Source organism: Leucopleurus acutus (genome assembly GCF_964270905.1).
Source record: "Leucopleurus acutus genome assembly, chromosome: 2".
In the NCBI taxonomy this organism is placed as follows: domain Eukaryota; kingdom Metazoa; phylum Chordata; class Mammalia; order Artiodactyla; family Delphinidae; genus Leucopleurus; species Leucopleurus acutus.
The window spans coordinates 148090648-148109636 of NC_139143.1; the positions used below are offsets into that span (position 1 = coordinate 148090648).

General features: G+C 55.5%; 1 protein-coding gene across 2 annotated transcripts in view; it reads left to right on the top strand.

The window, feature by feature from the left end:
* SSBP3 (single stranded DNA binding protein 3) overlaps positions 1 to 18989 on the top strand; it is a 164518-nt gene that overhangs the window by 115204 nt on the left and 30325 nt on the right. The window lies entirely within an intron of this gene.

An 18989-nucleotide genomic window follows, 5' to 3' on the forward strand; every position in this document is an offset into this window, starting at 1 on the left:
GGTGCACCTGCCTCACCCTCACCCTGCCTCCTCCTCCATCTCCGCTGTCCCCTCCGGGAACTCCTTGGATTTGAACCAGACTGAGACTGGGAAAGGCTGTCAGAGAGAGATCGGTGTCTGGGGCTGGAAGGAACTTTTATGATGAAGCTCTTGAGTGTGACATTCTTTCCAACCTGTCTCCGGCCGGGTTTGAGAATCTGCCTGAGTTCCTCACACCTTTTGAAAGGTTAGCTCCTCCAGATAAGAATATGGAAAGAGCTGTTGTCTAGAAGAGAAGGCAGAGATTTCTCTGTGTAGCTCATGAATTCAAAACTGGGACCAGTGAGGCAAAGTCTGAGGAGCTTTTGGCTTGGTGACAGCCAGAATTTCGCGCCGTGTGCATCTCGCCGTGAGCCGTGGGCCGCAGGAGGCAGGGGCTCCCTGGCACTGGAGGTATCTTAGCAAAAATGGGACAGGCACCTCTTGGGGATTTTAACGTGACCTCCTCCCAGGATGGGAGGTGACCTGGAAGACACTTCTGCTTTGCAAGGTCTCACATCATGGTTGATGTTAACTCCCAGGAGAGGAGGGTTAGGACATGCTACTTACCAGGCAGGAAAGGGAATCAGTGAAGTATGGGTGTTCTCCAACAGAAACAGCAGGTCGCCTACCAAGATGGCAGTGAGAGGAGTGAGAGGAATTTAGGGATGGAAACTCAAGACATTGGATGGCCATGCATGTGTCTATACGCATTCCTAGCATATGGTCCACACTGGGACCTTGTCCCAGGGATGGAAATGGGTGTATAGGCTTCAGGTTGGACCAGACCAGGCCTTGCCTCGGGTGAGGCTTGGGGTAAGGCCACAGACATTGGGAAGAGGGGCCAGACTTCCAAGAGAGAGTGAGACGTTCAAAGCCTTGGAAACCCATGAACCCAAGAAAGACAGGAGCCTGACAGGCTTCTCCCTTTCCCCCAGAGGAGAAACCCAAGGGGCTACTGACTGAGAAGGCCATCCATGCCAAGGGGCAGCCGTCTTCCTGGCCACTGCAGACTGGTGTTCTGCACCCAGCTGGTGGTCTTTCCCATGGTGTTCTCTCTGGCTGGGACTTCTTTCCCAGGCTCACATATCCTCACCAATGATGCCATGGTTGCCCTTCATACAGTGCGGATGTGGCTCTCCTGCCTAGTGGGCAGAGCTCACCCAGGTACCAGGCTCCACCTGTGTGCATCCCCCTTGAGGCTGCTTGCTGGCATCTGGGTGCCCAGTGCAGGCCACTGTGGCAGGAGAGGTGGACAATAGCCAGCTGTATTTTTTTTAAATAGGCCGTCGTCTTCTTCTTTGGCCTGAGTCTGGGGCAAGGAGAGGTCTGCCTGATATGTGGGCAGCTCCCAACTTCCTGCTTTGGTACAATTGTCCATGGTTAAGGCCTAATTCCAGACATACTTCTTAGGCCCTCCCATGTGACGTTCAGGGGTGTGTGGTCAGAAAGCCCAGACTGATTCCTGTCCTTATTTAGCCACTACCAGCTACCATCAAACAGAGGTAACTTTCGGATCCACCCCCTTTTTTTTTTCTTTTTTAAATATTTATTTGGCTGTGTCGGGTCTCAGTTGCAGCACGTGGGATCTTCATTGCAGCATGCAGGATCTTCCCGTTGCGGCGTGCGGGCTCATCGCTGTGGGGCGTGGGCTTCTCTAGTTGTGGTGCGCGGGCTCCAGAGCATGTGGGCTCAGTGGTTGCGGCACTCACAGGCTCTCTAGTTGTGGCGCACAGGCTCAGTAGTTGTGGCGCACGGGCTTAGTTGCCCTGCGGCATGTGGGTTCTTAGTTCCCTGACCAGGGATCAAACCTGCATCCCCTGCCTTAGAAGGCAGATTCTTAACCACTGGACCGCCAGGGGAGTTCCTGGACCCACCCTCTTGACTTGAGGTCTTCTCTGATCCCCAGGCAGGGTGAACCATCAAGAGCTTCCTGGATCATTGAGCAGGGGGCTGTGTCCCAGCCTCTCTGCTTCCTGGGTGACTTTGGCTAGACCCCTACCCCTACTCCCACCCCAAGGGGCATCATTTTTCCATCAGTCAGATGAAGGTGGACGAGGTCCTTCCTAGTCAGGGTGCTGAACTGCTCAGGCTGGGTCACTGTTGCGGGGACAGGATATCTCTCTGGAAGGAGGTAGTGGCTGCCCATTTCCGGAGCAGGCCGGCTCCCAACAGGAGTATTAGTTATTGATTGCTGGCCCTGACCCTCGCGCACCTTGCAGGCAGCCACTCTGATATTAGGAGGGAAGTAGAGATGGTATCGAGGGTTTTATCTCCTGCCAACAATTGCACTTCTTCCCCTGCTTGGTCACGGCCTGGCAGGCAGCTCTGCTGCAGGAGGGGCTTTGCACCAAGGAGCCAGCCTGGCTTGGCTGATCCAGCTTTGGCCAGACCCTGTCCCAAGGTGGCCAGCCTGGGTTTCTGGTCAGGATTCCAACCCTAGTTGGTGCTAAATTTAGTTGAGGACTCCAAGGTGGGTGTGAGGGACCAGCTTTTCACCCCCACTCCTGGCCCTTTAGAAAGCAACACAGAGGACTTACTGCCTCAGGCCTCCGACTGCCAGGCTGCAAGGCTCCACTTGGGGTCAGAAGGTTTGGCCATCTTCACATTAGGTCCCATCTGTTTGCTCTTCCTTATTCGGTGTTGGGGTTTCCGAGGCGGACAGTGCCCGTGGTCCTGTGGCATGAGATGTGTTTGGTAGCAAGCTGAGGGCCGACGGGGAGATGTTTTGGGACCTGACCTGGCTACACCTCACTATTGGGGAATATTGTGGGGTTCTACGGGTCATGGGAGACCGTAGCAAGGACATTCTAATTCTTTGTGTTCCTTACAAAAAGACTGCCTCAATCTTGGCATCCCCAGCACCTGGTGTGCACTGGGGACCCAGGAAATGTTTGAACTGAGTTTGTGTTGCTCGTGTTACTAGGAGTGGAGCCCAACCGGCCCCCAAGCTCTAGGTCCAGCATTCTGACCAGGCTAGGCGGGTCCAGGGGTGGTGGTGTGGAGAGTGGGGAAGGACTTGGAGTTCTGGAGCCCGAGGACACGTGTTCTAGCCCCCTGCTTGTCCATGTGCTTGCTGAGTGACTTTGGGCAAGTTGCTCCCCATCTCTGGGCCCCAGTTTCTTCAGCAGTAGACAAAGCAGGGTGGACCAGATGGTCTCTGAGGGCCCTTCCCACTTGGATTTTCTGCTTTGGATCCAGATGGATTTTACATAATCAAGCAGTGGCATTTTTTTTTCACGCAGCTGAAGTCAGTTGGGCTGCACATCTGGCAAACTCAGCTTGGCTTTGGCCAGGCCTGCTGGTCTGGGTGGGTCCCCAGCTCCTTGGCCCTAAGGTGGTTTGAAGGGAGGCGCCATCCAGTGAGGATTTCTAGGTCCAGAGCTGGAGAACTGCAGGAGGGCAGGGGGTCATGGAGAAGGGAGCATTGGGTACAGGCTGTTTTTGTTCTTGTTTTGTTTTAAATTCCAATAATTGTTTTCAGTTATGAAGTGTTTTTGGACATGCAGCCTGCTTTCATTCTGATCACAGCGTTTCTGGAGAGGAGGCACGGCTGATTGGGAAAGTGAGACTCAGAAAGGTGAATGACCTGCCCAAAGTTATCAACCGAGGGCTGGAATCAGAGCCTAAACCCAGGTTCCTGGTTCCTGATCCTCGTGTTCTTCCACAGCAGTCAGGGTCCTAATGTAGATACATGTCTGATTGTCTAAGAGAAGAAGAGAGAGAGCACAAGAGAAAAGGGGGGAAAAATAATGGAAGGAGAAGGAGAAACTCTAGCCATCTTCTCTCAAAAGGAGCCAATGTTTCCATTCAGATGCCAGCAGAAGTCATAGGTCTACAGACTGTGCCTTCTCTGGAAAAGACAGCCCTGGGGGACCCAGCTCCCTTTGCCAAGCCCAGCCCCTCCTGCTCTGAACATGCCTAGAGACTTTCCGCCACGGTGGGGGACATGTAGGGCTTGACATGTCCCCTGTTCCAGTGAGTCCTCGTCTCTGCTGGGCCAGCCCACCCACCTTTGAAGGAGGTTGAGGTCTGTCCCAGAGAACCCCTCCCCATCAGTTACAGGGGGAGAGAGGAGAAGAAACAAATGATGTGTATAGCCCAGGAAGCAGAGAAATGATCCAGAAATAAGAGGGAGGGAGGTACACATGACCTTGGTCCTTTGCTGTTGAGATTATAGGATACACTTCTCTGCTTATCTCCCACTGGAGTAGCTGGGGTTTCTCTGGGAGAGAAGCAGCCTCAGGAGGGCTCTGATGACTGACTTGAAGTATCTGAAGTTCTGCCATGTAGAAGATATTCAGCCCTGCCTCTGTGAGGTCAGCCCCGTAGATCGCAGATCCTTCTGAGAAAAGGAGAGGGAGACCACTTGAAGTCTTTGTAGGGAAGACATTTCTACCACCTGCTCATTTAATGATGAAGTAGTGAGCTCCTTGACACTGGTGGTAACCAAGCAGAGACTAGATGCCCAGCAGAGATCCTTGAGGACTGTGAGCCTTGGGGTGGGGTGATGTGTCTCCAGGGAAGATCAAAGCCCAGCAGATGAGAACATGCCGGCAGCAGCAGCTCGGGCAGTTCGCAAGAGCTGGGCCGTTTCCTGCCTTCCTGTCCAGCGGGAAGCAGGCAGCAGCAGAGTGAGCTGACATTCTTCCTGCCAGAAAGCTGCTGCAACAGGAAGGACTACTCTGTGCTGATGAGGGCAAGTCTGGGACTAGGGGAGACTTGCGAAGAATTAAACCACCTTGTTTTTGTGGCTTTCAAAGCCTGCTACTAGGGAGGACTTGATGGGTGAGGGCCCAGATCCCCACTGGACAGCTGGTGAATCTGAGGCTAGAACCATGTGAGGCCTGGCCCCGGCTTCTTGTTAGCTCATCGGCCAGACATGGTCTCTTAAGGGCTCAGCGACCTCCCAGCCACCCAGCCGTGCTCAGCACTGCAGACTAAGGAGGCAGCCAGGGAACCTGCCCTCAGTGGCTCACACAGACTGTCTGGTGAAGGAGGCAGGGGTGATTACACAGAGGAGCCAGTGTGCCTGGGCGTGGATGTGAAAGGGTAAGTTTGGGATGGCAGGAGGTCCAGACAGACACACGAAGGACTTGAACTTAAAGACAGAGGGGCGCCGTGGAAGGTCCCTGAGAAGGGGAGTGACATGGTCCCAGGAAGAGCACCAGTGACCTAGAGGGACTGGGCTCATGGCAGGATGGCCAGCATGGAGGTGTGAAGCCCAGGCTGTGGTCCCCATGGGAGGTGGCCAGGCCTGAGCTGGAGTGGTGACTGAGTGCAGTGGCTGGTGCCCCCTGCCCTCGACGGGTGACCCCTCACTGGATGTTTTAGCTGGGGCGGGGGGCGCGGGGAGCAGGGCCAGGAGGAGGCCTGCTTTGGCCTGAGGTGCGGGGTAGGGCAGAGCAGGAGGCAGGTGTGGGGCTGAGAGCCAGCCTCTTGCCGAGTGTCCGGTACCTCCTACCCTGTTGGAGCCTTCCCTGTGCAGGGGACGAGACCCCGTATGTGGTCCCGTGGCTGCCCAGGCTAGCCCTTCCTGGCCTCCCCAGCCGTGCTCGCAGGTCCTAAAGTGGAACTGGCCGAAGCCCTCTCATAGTTGCTGGTGGAGCACCCTCCAGGTCAGCGAAGGCGCCCCGTCTGTGGTCTCCTTTGCCTGTCAGGTAGGCCTGAGAGCTGCTAGCATTCCCACTGTCTGGGTGAGGAACGCGAGGCTCAGCTTGGCCAGAGTGCTGCTCAGGGAAGAGAGGCCTGGGCGGGGTGGTGGGGTTCGGAGCTTCTTGAGGAACTCCCTGTCTGCTGGGGAGCAGATTCCTCCCCTTTCTGGGCCGGCTCTCTGACCCCAGCCCCTTGCCCTGTCTGCTTCCCTGTGGGCGGAGGGGATCTGATAGGTGCACCGGTCCATGGGAGCGGACAGAGGAGCTGTGTCCCGGGTGAGCAGGCGGGGTCCTCCGGGGGACAGAAGCACCCCCTCGTCCCCGCCCCTCGCCCTGCTGTCTGCCTCCAGACTGACAGAAGGCAGGGTCACCCCCGCTGAGAAGGATTAGAGCAGAGGCGGGGCGCCGCAAACGCTGGGCCCTGGGCCACGGCTGGAGGTGGGAGCGCTTGTTGTTCCCACCCCGAGCCCCCCGCCTCTTCCAAACTGACTTGCTGCCTGCAACAGCAGAACCCGCCCCCCCCCCCCCCATTACTGAGATGAAGCCAGGGGCAGCCTTTAAGCCTGAAGACCCCTACCCTGGGAGGTGGACGCCTGCTTTGAGTCCAGCCCCGCTGTTGCCAAACTGCTGTGTGTCCTTGGGGGGCCACCCTCCCCTGTCTGGACCTTAGTTTGCTCATCACTCTAGCGAGGGGTGCCCAAGAGGCCTTTATGAACCCCTGCCACTCTGAAGCGTTGTGCACCGGGCTGTTCCTCCCTTCCCTGCCGTGGACCCACTCGCAGACGTTGCCCCACGTTCACCCGGCCTGTGCGGAAAGGCCAGGGCAGGAGAGAGGGGGAAAAAAGACTTTCTTTCTTGCCAACACTACCTCCACAAAGGTCAGTCTGTGCTCCCGCCCCGCCCAGCAACCAGCCTGGTGCCTAACGTCTGCCCAGCGGCAGATGACCGGCCGGGGCTCCTAGCAACTGTGGACAAAAGGTTACTCCTGACGTGCCAGGCTGCCTCGCCCCCTCGCCCTCCGTCCTAAAAAGGGGGGAAAAAAGTTGCCGCCGTGACCGATGCTTGTGCCTGAGTGCGCGCGTGGGCATGTTTGCGTCTGCACACGCAGGCCGCCTCCCCCTCCCCAAAATGTGAACTCCACTCTCGCTGATGAAATGGAAAGTTGAACATAAATCAGTGTCTGCCACCCTGTTAGCTATGCATCAGCAGTCAGTGCCTGGGAGGTTTGCTCAGTAACAAAGCACCCGGCGGCTCCTCAGGCCTCGACCGCCCCCTGTCGTGGAGCCAGCCCCACACCCAGGATCGCGTGGGCTGCAGCCAGCCCTGCCGCCTGCCCCTGCTGCCCCAGACCCGTCCTGGCTCCAATCCCTCTCCAGGGAGAGGCAGGGGAGAGGCTCCGGAGGGACCCTCAGATGTGGGAGGCCCGGGGGCCGTGCTCAGCTGCTGCTTCTCCCGCCCCGGGAGACCCCTGGGGCCACGACCCCCCCCCCCCCCCCCCCGCCACCCGCTCTGGGCCTCTTCTCTTGAGCTCTAAACCGACGCCCGAATCTCTGACTTTTATGGATCTGATGCCCGAGGATTGGTGTCAGCAGCACCTTCACCTCTGGTTTGTTAAGAGCTTGGGCTGGTTTATCCTTCTCCCCTTTGGACCTGGGTTTCTCGTAGGATTGCATTTCTCCCCCCACCCCCCATGCTGGAGAGCTGCTCTGCCATGGGTGCCTCCGTTCCCCCAGAAGATTTCCCCACCTCTCACGGGTGGGGGGCAGGGGGTGGGGTAGACCTTCCTCAGCTCTTGCTTCCTTCTCCGCAAATCATGCTGAGGGTATTTTTTCCTTTAAAAAAAGAAATCGAATTTCTCAGCCCTGTAGCAGAAGAGGTTTGAGGAAGGGAATTCCAGCGGAATCCTGGAATTAACACACCTTGGCATTACGTGGATTGAGATAGACCCCCTGAATAAGATCGTGCTGCCCTGAAAGGAAAGTGCCCTTTGAGTGCCTTGGGCCCAGACCGGGGGGTCAGAGGGCTTCCTCTCATCTTGCGGAGGTGCTCTTCTAAGAGCTGGGGACGTAGCAGGAGACCCATAGTGTGGATTTGGGGTTCATGTCCTGTTTCTGCCTAGATCAACTCCCCAGCTGACCTTTCCCTGACAAGCTCCTTCCCTTAAACGAAGGCATTGGAATCAGTGACGCCCCTGGCCTAGGCCCACCCCTGGGTTCCAGGAAGCCCCATCTCTTGCTAAGACCAAAAGGGTGGGATTAGACTTTTTAAGAGCACGGGTGGGGCCATGGCTTTCATGAAGTGTCTCTTCCGTGCTGGGCTCTCTAAGGGGCTCCCTGACCCGGGGGACACCACTTCAGCTGTGTCTGCAGTGGAGGGGAGCAGAGGGCACCCAGCTGCAGGAGAGGCCTGGCCGAAGAGGGTTGTCAATGCTCAGTGGCTGTGAGCAGGGGCTTTGGAGCAAGACAGCCCACTGCCACTCCTGGTGACGTGTTCTGGGCGGGTAATCCGAGCTCTCTAGGCACTGCTCTCCTCGGCTGTGCTGGGAAGCAGTCGTTTGGCACATTGCAGTGCTTCCTTTTCAGAGCACTGGTGAGGATTGACTATACACATACACGTATACTCATGTTCAGTGATGGTTTATTACTGCCGTGGAAACGTGACCCAGTGTTGGCCAATGGTCAGAAGCCCAGCGCCTGGGTCCCTGGAGCTTCCACGTGCCTGTTAGTTCATCTGCCCCCTGTGTGTCCCATCCCTCCCTGACCCTCTCTAAACGTGCTTCCTGACAGCCCTGGGGTCATGCAGCCTGGGTTGGCATGTTGGTTGCCTTGGGAAAGTCCATTAAACTCTGTGAACCTCAGCTGCTTCACCTGACAGGTTGGGGTGAAGATATACCCACTACCTCTTGGGGCGGATATGAGGACACCACGAAATGATGCCTGTGAAGCCCTGCCTGGCGCGGGTAAACACTCTGGCTCTCCTGTGTTGTGGATACAGGCAGGGGTGTCCTGGGCTGTTCTTTTCTGTGAGCTAGAGGCCAGGATGGAGGTAGGTCTTCAGCTCAACCAGGAGCAAGGGTCGCCGTGAGTTTTCTTCTTTTTCCATAAGGAATCTCAGGCTCAGTACAGCCTTGGTGGCAGTGAAGTGTGGGAGAGGTTCGGGGTATTCTCGAGATTGATGGGCTTTTTAGTGCTTAACTCTTCGGTTAGACTGACGTTTCTGGCACCTGCTAAGCACCGGGTCTTATTTGGTCCCCTGACGTGTCACCTTCCTTAACCCTGCCCACGTGGCGGTCCCCTTGGGCCCTGCCACCTTGACTCCTTGTCCCTGGTCCACCGACAGGAGCTGACAGGGGAGGTGGAAGCAGGAAAGCAGGTTGTATGTCCAAAAGCCTCTGGCCCTGTTCCTGCCAAGCTCCTCAGGGTGAGCTTGCTATTGTGAGTTACTGTCAGCTCTTCCCCCAGGGGGCTGGGTCTTTGCTTCTACCGTTGTCCCTCGGTACCGACGGAGAGATTGGTTCCAGTACCCCTCACCGATACCAGAGTCTGTGGATGCTCAAGTCCCTTATATCAAATGGCCAAGTGCAGTCCGTCTCCCTGTCGTCGGGTTCTGCCTCCGTGGATGTGGAGGGCTGACTACTCCTGAGTTCTGTCACTATAGTGACTCACCTGAGTATCACTGGAGTTTCAGTTTCCTCACCTGTGAAACAGGAACAGCTCTACCTGCTTCACCAGCTCTGAGTTTGGGAATGTGTTCAGAATGAAAGGCAGATCAGGTGTCTTCACGAGGGCTCTTTCCCAGGGACTGGTTTCTGGGCATCCGTTCCACATACATCCAGGAGGGACAGCTCTCCGCCTGGCCCTGCTCGGCTCCCAGGGCTGGGAGGCAAGGCAGTCCCTGGCTCCAGGTGTTCCTGGTCTGCGTGGCAGACTCCAGCCTGGCCTCTCTGCAGGTCAGTGGAGTGGCTCATCCCCTCCGTCAAGTGGTCTTCTTGTCAGTGGTATCCCTTCGTTAAAAGAATAAAGTCCAGGCTCTTCTTACGACATCCAGACCTCTTTGTGATCTAGCCCCTGCTACCCTCACCCTGTTGTTGAACCAGCTCTTGGTTCCTGGGACAAGGGCCAGAGCTTTTGCTCTCAGACCCAGCCCTGCCCCGCCCAGCACGTCTGCAGGGCCTCTTCTGCAGATTGCAGAATTCTCCCCTCCCCTCCTTGAAGCCTCTTCAATCTCGAGTCATTTTTGTTCAAGAAGACTTTGACAAAGTCTTGTCCCATCCATGCCTCAAGGTAAAAAAATGTACACCCCAAATGGGAATCTGTAAGTGCCCCTTCCTCAGATCAATTATAATATCTAACTCCGAGAGACTTATTCTGGAGTTATGGAAAGGGTCTAAGAGTTTGGAGACTTGCAGTGTGTTCTGGGGCGGTGCCTTTATCTTTCTGGGCCTCAGTCTGCCCATCAGAAAAATGTAACGTTAGAAGGAGTAGACATGGGAGGTGCAGTAGTAAACAGAAGAAGCCCAGGCCCTGTCCTCTGGGGGCATCAAGGGCTTTGGGGGGCACTTCAGGGGCCAGATGGCTTTTGTGGAGTTGGCTGAAGAGCACCCCACATCAGGTGGGGTTGGTGAGGGCCGTGAGTCCAGCCTGAGACTAGCTCAGATTCGGACAGGTTACATGTTAGTGGGCAAGGGGGCAGCTCCCTGGGAGTGGGGTAATAGGAAGGTCTAGTCAGGGAAAGAGGAGCTTCCTGAAGGATTCTTTGGGGCAGAGAGGATCTGAGCACAGCTCTGTGTATCGGCAGCTGCCCTGTGGTGAGGGCTGGTCCCCCGCACTGGACGAAGTACTGGACGCTCGGTATCTGTGGCTCTCTGTGGGGAGGTGGGGTGGCCTGTTTTACGGGCGAGGTTGGGGAGTTTGGGAGGGGACTGCAGACGTGCCCCTGGCCCATGAATCCAGAGCTCTTCCACATGGCTGCCCCTCGTGTTGCCACTGAGGTGCTCCAGGTTTCAAAGCCCACTGCCTGGGTGACAGTGGGCGGGCTTCCTCAGCCCGTCTCTCCCCAGTGTCCTGGTTCTTTCCCTCACCCCATCCTGTTGCTTCTCCTTAGCCAAGGAAGGAAGACAAGACCTTGGGCCATTCCCCAAGCTTCTCAGGGGAGAAGAGGCACGAGAAACCACCCAGTCATCCTGGAAGCCACAAAACTAAAGGGGAAACCTTGGCCAACTTTCCTGTTTTCCTTCTCAGCCCTCTTCTGCCCAGTGGACAGTTGGGGTTGAATTCTAGCATCTGGATTTATAGCTTCCACAGCCTTGGTCTCCCTGTCCTAGTTGGTCGAATGAATCTGTACTTTTTGGATCGTCTGTCTGGGCATAAGGGGGTAGGGCAGGAAGGCTGTGTGCACGCATGTGCCCGGAGAGCTTAAAGTCGAGCAGGAATTATCTGGGTGGACGAGGCAGTGCCTTTTTAACATGCACCTCGCCTTCACTGTGCTGCCGTGATGAACAGTGGAGCCTTAGTGTTGGCGAGAGGTGGCGTGGAGGCTGGCGGGCAGGAGTGGGATGCGTCTTTGCAGCCCTGTCCACTTTCAGAGCAAAAGGCAGTCTTTTGTTGGGGGCTGGGGGGGGAGATTTGGTTCTCTTGGCAAGGTAGGCGTGTCCTCCCTGTGTTCTGCGGGATTGGCATGGCTCTGGATCCTGTGTGTGTCTCTGCCTCTCCCACTTACCCACAGGGCCGGTCTCTACTGCAACCAGTAGACGTCTGGGAGGAGAGAGTGTGCTATCCGGATGTCGGCCAGAAACCCACATGGCTGGGACTGGGTCTCGGAAACCCTCGCCAACATTAAAGAGGGCTGGCTGTTCAGGGCTGTAGTGTGGCTTAGTGGCGGAGCAGGTACACACTCCATGTGTAGTTAGCAAGAGATGGGAATTAGCACCCCAGTTGTGAACTCACTGTTTTCCAGTGGCCACAGGTCTTTATTTCTAACTCGAGGAAGGGCACAGAAACATCTTTGGAAAGGAATGGGATGGATGTGTGCTTCCCAAGACATAGGTCTGATCACCACTCCCTTGCACGAGCTCCCAAAGGTGAATGACCCCACTCCTCAGCCTGAAGGTCCCAGCCCCACGGTCACCATCTTGTGCATGAGCCGCCCCCCCCCCCAGCACCACGCCCACTCTTGCCTCTGCCACACAGATGCCAATCTCAGCCCAGAAGCCCCTTTCATTTCTGCTCTGCCAGAGGACCCCTGTTCATCCTTCCATGCCCTGCCTACGCAATGTGATGGTTCTGTAATCGCACACCTGGTACCTGCCTCTGTTGGAATGCTGCTGCGGTCACAGTTACACCTTGCTCTCTCCACACTGCCTGGGACTCTCTCAGGGAAGGCCAGAGTACTGCTTATTTTTGTGTCTCCAGCGCTTAGCGCACACTCAGCCCAGGGTGCTGGGACCCAGTGGCTGGGTGCACTGCCAGGTGGACGTGGGTTCTGCTCATAAGTTCTGCGTATTAATGCTTTCTCCTGTGTCCCTGGAAAGAGTGCTGAGTTCTGTGGACACAGGTACATACAAAGAATCTTCAGCAGGGAGGCCTCAAGGGTTTAGCAGCAGCAGCTGGAAGCAGAGTCGCCTCTCCTTGCCCCTCCCCCACCCCAAGCACAGCCTTTCAAGGTAGATAGAACCCTTTACTGAGGTAACCCTAGAGAATTCTTCTGAATTCACTGCATAGACGAGGGTCAAACAGCACGAACCTGCTGAAAGAATTCAGGGTTGGAATCAAGACCCCAGAATGTTTTGTGCTGGCGAGCGAGGGAAGAGTATGTTCCCCAGCATTGTGGCCAGAATGAACGCAGGGAAGATGGTTAGCAAGGAGGTGCTGTGGGACCAAACAACTGGTCATGAATGCTGGTTATTGTGTTATAGTAGTGAAAGATCATCTTGTTTAAGGCCAATGGCCCAGAAAACCGGGGCTCAGAGATTGGTCACATGGCATGTTGGTGGGGGAACCAGAACTCAGGTTTGCTGACCCCGGATCCGGGCACTCATTCTCTTGTCGTCAGTGGCATAGATCCTGGCTCTGGTAAATAACGCTGTGTCGCTGGACTTCAGTGTTCTCCTTTGTAAAATGGGGTTAATTTTTGCTGCATTTATCTTATTAAAGAGATGTGAGGTTAAAATCAGAAAGTAGATCTAGCACTGTTCTGCTTTTCCTTGAGAATTTAAAAAGACTCCAGTTTTTTCCCTCTTCAGTCTTGAAAACCATTACTAAGCTCAAGGGTCAGCAAACTTTTTCTGTGAAGGGCTGGATAGTAAATATTTCAGGCTTTGTGGGCCATCTGATCTCTGTCACAACTGCTCAACTGTACTGATACAGCGTGAAAGCAGTCTCAGACGGTACACAAATGAGCGTAGCTGTGTTCCAATAAAACTTTATTTACAAAAGCAGGTGACAGGCCAGATTTGGCCCTGAGCCATAGGTTGCCGACTTTTCCTGTAGCTCAGCCACAGTGGTGGCCGTGCTCTTGGGGTCCTCGTGCGGCTGCTGACCCCAGCCTCCACTCTGGGTGTGGTGCAGGGCGCCAAGCCAGGACTTGGGACCAGTGAGCCCACGTCCCTGGGGCTTGGCTTTCCCGTCTGTGCGCGGGGCTGGGGCAGACTCAGGGAGCAGCATTGGGGGGGACTGTGGTTAGGTCTTGGACGCCGCCTGTACTTTCATTTGCCATGTTTCCTCCCTTTGTTTTGAAAACCGTCGCCTGCTGATTCTGCGTCTCTGTCTCCATGGGACCTCTTGAGTAAAACATGATCTGAGTGCCTCCTGCAGTGTGTCCTGGCGGCCCGTCCCGGGAAGCCAGATTCACAAGCGCACAGACCTCTCGCCCTCGCCACCTGCCCAGCACTGTCCTGGCTCCTCGGAGAGGCACGGGGAGGAGGGGAGGTCAGCTGGGGCCTTTGCTCAGCCGGAAATCAATGAGTCTTTCGCTGATCCTTGCACATAGTGGACCCCGGTGGCTTTGAGGATTCCTGAGGTTATGCCGAGGTGACTCCAAGGGAGACACGTCGTATACTGTTGCTCCTCTCACTGACAACTTCCCCACCATCCCAGGAAGATGGGCCACCACCACTTGTCAGACCTACCTTACCTGGTGCCCACGGAGGGCCGTGATTGCTGTGGGCTCATCTCCCGGAGGCCGGCAGCCCCCTGACTGTGAGCTCTCAGGGCTGTGCTGCAGCCTGGCCGTAGCTCCACGGTTGGGTGTGGCCCAGCTCAGCCCCCTGTAGCCTTGAGTTGGTAACTTTAGCTCTGTCTCCAGCCTCTACTGCCCACGTACACACGTAAAGATGCCTCTTCCCCAGAGGGGACAGATAGAAGCAGGATAGGAAGGCAACTGTCCGAGTCCCTGACAAGTTCGTTCCCATGGATCGAAATGGAGAAATAACTTTTTCTGAGATGAGCTGCATGTCAGCAGCTCCTTGACCCCGCCAGGTGGTCAGCCTCCTGCCACAGGGAGGCTATGGGTGGAGGCACATCGTGCTGACAGATTTGGGATGTCAGTGGCACACGGGCACACCTTGGCCCTCTCCCCAGAATGGGCTTATGGCATTTCCTGTCAGCATTCGTGTCCAAGGAGCAAATTGGATTGTCTGTTGCATGCCTGTTGCCATGTGTATAATTAATGTAATTTTATATTCACTCAGTTACAGTAACACGCCCAACGGGCGGATTGCACAGGTCACCAGTAATGCGGGTCATCCGTTTCCTGCTGCCAGTTGATGAAACCCACCCCTGCATTCTTGCCAGACCACTGGCCAGTATCCCCAGGAGTCGGGGGCTGGGGGGAACAGGGATGTGTGGAGCGTTTTGTTTCTTAGCAACCTAAAACTTCAAGTCCCCTCTCCCCAAAGGCCTTCTGACTAAAGGCAGATTTGACCTTGATGGTAATGACGGGGTGTTCAGCTGTTCCCAGAGCACTCTCACAGCTTTTCTGCAAGGAGAGTGTCACCTGGATTCTTTGCTCCTTACAGAGGAGCAGCCCCATGCCCGGGGCTGTCAGGCAGGACTCCAGCCCCAGTGCCGTGGGCTCTAACAGCCGAGTTCTCCCCACTGGCCCACCTCTGCACCCAGAAAACCTGGGACTCAGTCTCATCTCTGTTTCTCTTGAGAGTCCATGATGTCCAGGCAGGTTGAAGGCAGCTTTGGGGAGTATGGGATGGCATTTGGCGAAGGAGCCGTGAGTTTTGGAAATACTAAACTTAGCATATAGCTTTTATTACCTTTCTCCTTAAAAAAATAAATAAATAAATAAATAAATACAGATTTTCTTTTTTATTTGGTTTTTAATTTTATGGCACTGTCCTCCCTCACTCCCAAGAGTCTTTAGCTCAGAGGACCAGCGTGGTCATTCCTGTTGTTACTAACGTTTCCTCCTGGTTCCTTGAACCCAAAAGTGTTAGATGTGCCCACCCAGGGGCTGGCTGACTGTGGCTGAGGGGTCCGCCTGCTGGCCACGCCTCACTGCTCTGCTCAGGCCCTGCCCTGGACGTCCACGTGGGGACTCTGTCATTGCCCTGGAGGAGCCCACGTGGCATCCACAAATAAGGCAGGATGTCCAAAGAGGATGCACCACGTTTGGAGTGCACCTGGCTGGGTAGAATAGGCCAGGCTTCGCAAAGGAGGATGTGTGGGCTTTCAACAGGCTGAGGAGGGCGATCCCACAGAGTAAGTCTAGCTCTCGCTTGCCCTGTAAATGGGCTGTGAGTGGCTCTGGAGCAGCAGGCGTGGGGACTGTGGAAGCTTGGGGACCTGTGCCTAGCACCGTCAGCTGTACCACCTCCCTGCAATACCTGTAGAATATCCCATTTTCCTTATGAGGAAACCGTACTCACAGCATGTCCTGGAGGAGCTGGGATGGATGCCAGGAAGCTTTCCCCATTGTGCACAAGCATGTCTCTCGAGGATAGCTTCGGAGGGGGGAGTGCATAGGTGGGTCCTGCAGACGGTTCTGAGGTGCTTTTCTGCAGAGACCTTGGATCTGTTGTACTCTGCTCCCCACCACGTCGATGATGGCAAAGGCACTTTCACTCAACTGTCAGCATCTAGGGTTTTAGTGGAATGGTCCATAGCAGAGCCTCCCCGGGCCCTGCCTAAGTGGCTCTCGGAGGCTGCCACCCAGTGCCGAAGGGACAGGAAAAAGAATAAGGAAGCGCGGGAGTTAACGTATTTCCGTAACGTCTGAGGGGAATGGCAAGTCCATTAACAGGGTCTGGGGCAGAGCGAGGCCCAGACAGGAAGTGGGCAAGTCACCTTCCTTTTCCCAGATTCAGTGGCAGGGATTTCCCGAGTTGGGGTGTCCCCTCGGCACAGGTCTCCTTGCCGTCACCCCATGGAGGCAGGACTGTACGATGGGAAGAGTTCTGACCCGCCAGGGACCCCCAGTTCTCATCCCAGCTCCCTGTTGGCCTCTGTTCTGTGGCCTCCCTGAGCTTTGGTTTACCTTCTCTTGGAACCCATGGCAGTTTAAACCAACACTCCAGCCTGTTTGTCACTGTGTCCTCATCCTTCTCCCCAGCTAGCCTGGGAGCTTTCAGGGCCAAGACGAGTCCAATGCACTTATGTGACCCTCCCTCACCCCAGCATGGGCTGGCCAGACACATGGAAGGTCAGCACCCAGGATATGTATGTGGGTGAGTGGCTGGGTGCACCCACAAGTCCTTCAGCCTCTAGGAGCACTGCTCACGGGCTTGTAGAGTGGTGGACCAGCTAGGCGGCCCAGGACTCTAGAATCAGCCTGGACCCACCACTTAATAGCTTTGTAATCCAAGTCAAGTGGCTTCGCCTTGCTGAGAGTCAGTTCTGTGGCTATATAAAATGGAGCAATTAAGAGCCTTTCCAGTGAGGAGTTGAGATGACGTGAGCTGATGCAAGTGAAGGCCATCTGCACCGTGTGGCAGGTGTGGCTTCGTTATTATTACTGTAATCGTTCCCATTTCACTGATGAGAGAAGCGCAGTCAGTGGCAGAGTCAGGATTTGAACCCAGTTCTTTCCAAACCCTGTTTCTTTGTCTGCATGGATGGGGACGTGGTACCATGAAGAGAGTGAGCCCTGGGCTGGAGTTAGGTGATGTGGCTCAGCTGCCAGCTTCATCTGTGTGGCCTTGGACAGATCACACCCCTGTCCTGCACCTCTCTTCTTCCCCATGAACGAAGAGCATTGGAAGCAGTGATGATCTTTCAGGGCTGCCAACAAACAGGTGACTGCTGGGCAGGTATGGTTCTCCCCAAGCTTCTGGTGGGACCCCCAGCCTGGTCCAGCCCTATATTCTGCTCACCTCAGATGTCTGCCCGTATCCATCTCTCTGGCATGTCAGGAGGGTTGATTGGGCAGCACCTAGGATGAAAAGCCTCCAAGGTCTGTGAGGGAGATGGTCTAAATGGAGCTGGATGCAGAGGGTCATCCTGGCCAAGCAGGCTTCCAGATACACCTATTTTGGGTTCTTCTAAAGCTTTCAGCAAGTAGAAGCCAGGGAAGGCCCCACTGGCCGTGTGAGGGCGGGTGGGAAGGGGGAGAGTTGTCCTGTGTGAGAACACTCGGTATTACCAGCTTTAAGACTCCCGCCCTCTCTCACCTTCCACCTCCGTCCTCTCCACCTGCCTGCCAGATCTGTGCAGCATCTGGGGAAGAGAAAAGCCAACATCCCAACAAAGGTCAGAATCTTAAAACAAGTTCTTTTTTTTTTTTTGTCTGCCTCCTACATAGCCTTTTGCTCGAGTGGGTAACAAGTTGAAAAGACTAAAGGTCTGTTTTCTCTAAACCTACCTGTCAGTCTCTTGTTGAGAATGCAGACTGGAAAGAGAAGAACACGTTTTTGTGGTTTAATAAAGCACAGGGCAGCAGATGCCATACCTCCTCGTGGAGGTGGGCAACACGTCTGTCATCATCTTTACACGAGCGAACATTTTCCCACTGCGGAGCCCCATTCTCAGCTCCTGAGAACAAGCCAGGTGTGCAGGGCCCTCCCTGCGCTGTTGCATCCCGTCTCAGGGACAGAACCCGGACACAGATACGGTGACGGAGAGCTGTCAGGCTGAGTGGAGGCAGCAGAGGTACAGAGGATGGAGATTTGGGAGGATGTGGGTAACCCCTTGGCAAAGGTGGGCTTCTGGCTGCACGGAATAAAAGCTTTCTGGCTTTGATGTTCCCAGTAGTGCTGGGGGCCATGCTGGGAGGTACATAAGCAGAGCCTGGGCACCCTGACTGGGCCTGGGAGAGGAGCTTCGTGCCCTGGGAAGGTGAACGCTGAGCTGTATCTTCGCCTGTGTCCAGACTGTGGTGGGCTTTTCTCTCTGGGTGACCGGCTGGCCTGGGCTAGGGTTCCCGTGTCCTCGGCACTCCAAACCCCAGCTCCAAGTCAGAGGAGAGACTTCAGAACCACTGCCCGCTCTCAGGGCTTACCAACCTGCTCCCCACAGCTCCCCCCAGAACAGAGAAGTTGCTGGGCTAGGGCCTCTAGCCCTAGCTAGAGGAGTAGCAGTAAGGGACCAGCCCCACTCCCTTACTGCTACTCCTTGTCGTTTGTCTTAAAGCAGCGGCAGGGAGGCCAAGTTGTTCCCTGTCCACTCATTAGGGCCCAGGCAGCAGGGTCCTGCAGAGAGCTTCTGGGGGAGGTGCAGAGGTGAAGCACACACGCCAGCCCTGCCCCCTGGACCTCTGGGGGCCCAGGCAGCTGGAATGCAGGGCCAAGGGGCAGCTTGGAACGACAAGACTCGGGTTTGAGTGCGGGCCCTTAGCAAGGACTGCTTTGACCGAGGGTCCTGTCTGTGGCTGTCTGAGGGGCTTTACTTACTTTTTCTCTGACCACTCAGCGAGTCAGCTGCTCCCGATCTCGCCTGGCTGCCGGGGTGCACAGGTGTGAGGGACCTGCCCGAGCCACACCGCTGGCCCTGAGGATCACGATGTTACCAGGGAGGGCGGCGAAGGATTGGGAGGGAGGAGGCACTCCTTCCTGCCAAGAACTGAGGACCCGACAGAAGGCCTTTGCCCCCTCTTGGAGACTGGACCTCACCCTTGAACCCTCCTCCTCCGTTCTTTTCATTTTCCTTTTTTTGGGGGTTGGCGTCAAATTATCTTATTTTGTTTACATTGCACCAAAGTTTCACGGTACAAAAGACTTGCAGGTGCAAATATGTCCCGCCTTCATTAACTTCCCCTCCCTTTTTAATTTATGTGATTTCAATTTTCCTTCCCTGTACTGTTAATTAGGGGACCCTCTAATCAGTGCCATTATCACAGTGGTATTCATGTTTAGGAAAGCCGCTAAACAAATGCTTG